Source organism: Lepus europaeus, chromosome 4 (genome assembly GCF_033115175.1).
Source record: "Lepus europaeus isolate LE1 chromosome 4, mLepTim1.pri, whole genome shotgun sequence".
Lineage (NCBI taxonomy): Eukaryota > Metazoa > Chordata > Mammalia > Lagomorpha > Leporidae > Lepus > Lepus europaeus.
In genome coordinates, this window is record NC_084830.1 from 96533156 (window position 1) to 96538451 (window position 5296).

The window sequence follows — 5296 nt, forward strand, 5'->3', positions numbered from 1 at the left end:
CCAAGGCTGGCTGTCCAGGGTCCCTCTCGACCTGGTTCTCCTGGCCAGTGGCCGTGGAGGGAGCCGGCCTCTCTGGCATAAAATTCCTTCCTGAGCTTCGAGGCTGTTGCCTGCCTACTTCGGCATAGGCTTTTTATAGCACTCTTCACACAACTGCCTCTGGACCTACGTCTGCAGACGGGCCCAGCGGTTCCCGGTGGCCCAGGAGGAATTTGGCAGGGAGGCCACTGGTCGTGTTCCTGGAACTGTGTGGGCTGGGCCGGATGCACCACACTAGAGAACCCAGACAAGGACCCAGGCGGAGTCTGGAGGAGCACCCTCCTAAGGGAGCAGAGGCTCACATGGCCTCACTGGTGCCTCACCCTGCACATCCGGGCAGTTTTACACCTCTCAGGCTGGCTCACTCAGATTCATAGCAACGGAAAGAAAACCTCCATAGTGTCTCCAATAAGCATCCCCTACAAGTCCCAGTGTGCCACTTAAAATGAACTGAATGAATTGCAGGACCTCATGGCAGGACACAGGAGTCAGAAGCAGAGGGCAGGCCAGGTTATGCAACGGGCTCCTCTTGGGAGCTGAGTGGACTACAGAAGAGGGAAAGGCCTGGGGACTGCAGTGAGGGCCAGGATCCTGGCCAAGATAGCAAAGACACTGGAGGACTCGTCCCAGGCCCTGGCTGCTCTCTGATTCAGGAGAAGGAAGCACCTGGGCCACTGGGCCAACACAGGCACACCAAGGCCTGCTAGCCTGACAGTTGAGACCCAGAGATCTGCAAGCATAGAGCAGAATAGTGGGTTGTTTTTTTTTTAAAGATTTATTTATTTATTTATTTGAAAGGCAGACCTACAGAGAGGAAGAATTGGGGGGGAGGGTGCCTTCCAACCACTGGTTCACTCCCCAGATGGCCACATCTGAAGCCAGGAGCTTCTTCTAGGTCTCCTTTGGAGGTGCAGGGGCCCAAGGACTTGGGCCATCTTCCACTGTTTTCCCAGGCCATAGCAGAGAGCTGGATTGGAAGTGGAGCAGCCAGGATTCAAACCGGCGTCCATATGGAATGCCAGCACTGCAGGCTGCAGCTTCACCCGCACGCCACAGCGCCGGCCTCGTGGGTTGTTCTGGTTTTTAATCTGTGTGTTGGGATTTTACCAATTCTTATAACTTCTTGTGAACGCTTGCTACTCTTTGAGGCCTCAGTCTTAAATGTAGCCTGTAGGCCTACAACAGATCTGGCATTTCTCTTGCACTGGCCACCTGAACTGAGATGAGCTTTCACACACATTTTATAACCACTGCCTCCTCTCTTCAAGATCAAGTCCTCCCCAGCCCACCTGCTCTGTTGTCCAGGCAGAGGCATGTGTGCACTGAGTCAATGAGCTTTATTAAAAACAAGTAAATAAATGACCTTGAGCACACAAGTGCATTCATTCAGTGTGTAGATATATTAACTCAAGGGGTAAAAATTTCATTTTCTTTCCATCTATAGCAGAATTTCTGGCATCCTGGAGAAATAGAAAGAATGAGCTCTTGTGGGACTAGGTTTATATGGAAAACCTACTTAGCAAATCTGTTTTGCTGAGGGAAACTAAGTGGATGCAGCCAATTTCCTTCAAACTGTTCAACATACTCAAAGGTCCTATCTCTGTTAGCCAGTGATCTGGGCAAGTCTTCGTTTTTGAGCACAGGGGCGTGTCTAAGCTACAGGGATTTCAAAATAGCCCATCTGACTTTTCTGTGCTTTGATTTGAGGCCCTAGTCATGTAATATGTAATAAGAAGAAGGAACTCCAGGTAAGGAAGCATTGATGAGTATTTCGTTTGAACCTCTAAATGTAAAAATGCACTAAGTGCTGTCAAATTATATTTGCTCTTCTCAGCTGTAATTCCAGTGCACAACGAAAGTGGGAAGGCAAGCAAGTAAAAATGACTTATCTCTACACTCCTATTCCTCTCCCAAACACAGCTCAACCTTGTTTGATTCTACCAAGATTTGTCCAGGTCTGAGTGCTGGTTGGAGTCCTGGCATCTGATCCAGCTCCCTACTAATGTGCCTGGGAAGGCTGTGAAAGATGGCTAGAGGACTTGAGCCTCTGCTTGGCTTCAGCCTGGCCCAGCCCTAGCTGTTGCAACCATTTGGGGAGTGAATCAGTGAATGGAAGACTGACTCTCTCTCTCTCTCTCTCTCCTTGTAAATGTGCCTTTCAAGTAAAAATTTTATTTTTTTAATTTGACATGTAGAGTTATAGACAGTGAGACAGAGAGATAGAGAGAAAGGTCTTCCTACTGTTGGTTCACTCCCCAATTGGCCACAACGGCCAGAGCTGCGCTGATCTGAAGCCAGGAGCCAGGTGCTTCTTCCTGGTCTCCCATGTGGGTGCAGGGACCCAAGCACTTGAGCCATCCTCCACTGTCCTCCCGGGCCACAGCAGAGAGTTGGACTGGAAGAGGAGCAACCGGGACTAGAACCCAGCACCCATATGGGATGCTGGCACTGCAGCCAGAGGATTAACCAAGTGAGCCATGGCGCCGGCCCCTCAAATAAAAATTTTAAATCTTATAAAAAGAAAAAAAAGCTGTACAGATCTGGCCAGAGGGGATGAAATCAGACCACAACAGTAATATTGCAGCAACAATTACTGTAGTCATCGACAGTGATCATTTCCAGACTCTCAGCCCTCCCAATCAGTACTGCCGCCCCACTTAACAGGTGAGGAGACAGAAGGCATGGAAATAAAATACTTTGCCCAGAGTCTCAAGCTAATGAATAATTAATACAGTCTTAAAGATGGGCTGTCTTAATCACCTTGAGCTTCTGACAAATTAGACTGGATGGCTTAAACAACCAACATTGACTTTCCACAGTTCTGGAGTTTAGAAAGATCAAGATGCCAACAGATTAAGCATGAGTCCAGGGCTCTCTGGTTTGCAGGTGGTCTTCCACTTGTTGTATTCTCATGTGGTGGGAAGAAGGGAAAGGTCTCAGGCTCTTTCCTTCCTCTGTCTTCTTGGGAGGACACTAATCCCAACATGAGGGCTCTGCCTTCAGGACCGCACTAAATTTTATTACCTCTGAGAATCCTACCTCCAGATATTGTGCCTTAGGGCTTCATGTGATTTTGAGGGGACACAGTTCACCCCATGGCACTCACTTCCAGATGAGGATTGTATTCCTGTGCATATCCGTGGTTTTGCTGTGAACTGTAGGCCTTGACTAACCTGGATAAGAACATGGAAATGCGATCTCAGGAGAACTGACACAAGGCCTAGAGTTCCTTCATGCACAAAGAAGAGCATCTGACGGCCTCATGGGCAAATCACAGATAGATGCAGACACTGGATAGACAATTGGAACCTTCTAAGAGCATATCAAACACACCTAAAATCTATTTGCTTGAAACCTGGGCAGAAAGGAAGAATGAGAAGAACTAACTTACCAGGCAGTTACTAAGCTGACCCTAGGCTTGCGCCTCATTAATTGGCCTCGCGAAAACATTAGCCCTCTGAGCACTAAGGGCCAACATTGGAAAGCACAGTCCTGGATCCAGGTTGTGGCCCCTCCATTGTAGCTTTGGGCAGGTTGCTGTCAGGTCTTTCATCTATGATTTCTTTGTCCATAGGAGAGAAGTATGTAAAAGCACTTACTCTGCAGGCTTTAATGAAACAGTGTGTGTAACTGTGCACTGTGGAGTGCCAAGCATTCAGTAAATATCAGCTTTGCTCGCAGCTGTTTCAAAAACAAAAACCTGAAAATGATTTAGCCGAAAGGAAATAAGATAAGAATCCAGCCCCCAGAAGTGCTTGCTATTTTATTTGAGGAGGAGCTAGATTTCGGACTATTTTCGGTTAGTTCTTTGGTACTAACCAGCTTACACAGAAAATTCAGCCATCACCGGAAACCTGGTTTGAATGAAGGAATTCACACTCTAAAAATAAAAAGAGTGTCTGCCAATGCTGATCTGAAGAGGTATTGTATTATTTCACTTGGGTCTTTTCCTCCAACACAAGTTCAAATGAAAATAATCCTACGTGGCTGGAAGCTCCCGTTGCCTGGTGCCGACCGGACTTCGCAAGGCCTGCAGTTCTGGCGCTCTGTGTTGGGAGATGGAAGTGTTTGCCCCAGGACCTACCTGTGCCTCCTCTGACTGTGTGGTAGTGGCTAGGGACCAGCACAGGTGAAGGTGGGGAGGAGCCGAGAGGACAAAGCTGAATCAGTCCTGCAGCTAAGTTGGGATTTTCTTCTGTTTAACGAAGGTAAATGCACAGTTACACAGGGCTTTGCCGCTGTGCTTGGGCCTCCACTCCAAATGGCATGTGCAAGTGTTCTCTCTGCCCAGAGAAGGACCCCTCCGTCAAGCACTGACAGCCCCGAGACAGAGGAGTCCTCTGCACCTGCACACAGCAGCCCTACATGGGACCAAACCAACCAAGCAGAGCTCCAGCACCCCTGTCCATCATAGTCCCTCAAGGATCTGAACAATTGTGATACAGGCAAAATCCACTGGGAAGTGAGCTACCTGCTCCTGGCAGAAATCTGACTATGGAGGCTTCTGATAGACTTGGGAAAGGGAAAGGAGAATGGGGAAAACTCAAACCCATCCAGAGTGATAATCCTCACTGATTTAATTGGCTCAGAAAGTATTTTCTCATCTCCTTTAGCATACACAGACCCATGCCTAATCTCTATGTGATCTGTATTTGTAATAAAAGACCCAGAAATAAATGTCTATTTGAGGAAGAGCTTTTTCAAATGATTCTGCTCATTCTGGTGAGAGTTTCTCGGTGGGACATTGGAGGAAGATGGAGTGAGCAAGCACACAGACCTACACCTGGCTCTGAGCCAAAACACCCCACAGTCACTGCCATGTGTGTATAATCTATTAGCCTGAGAATTCCTTGAGGACATTGGCCATGACGTCCATTTCCTTTGCTCCCCACCCCCATAACCGCCACCACCTCGTACAGTAATCTTTATGAGACTAATGGTCAGTAAACAGTATCAGTTGTCCAAAGTTCAGACCAACATGTTTAAAAGCCAGGTCTACTCGCAAAAACCAGAGCCACGTACAATGCATCTTCAAAAGTTCATGGAAAATACATATTGTGAAAAAAACAATGCATGGATTCAATATTGGATAAAAATAAATTTACTTTTATCTTTTAATTTCATTTTACAAGAACTTTTTAAATATATTTGTATGTATTTGAATGGCAGAGTGACCAAGAGAGTGAAATACAGGAAGAGAGAGAGATCTTCAATATATTAGTTCATACCCCAAATGGCCACAAGAGTCAGATCTGGG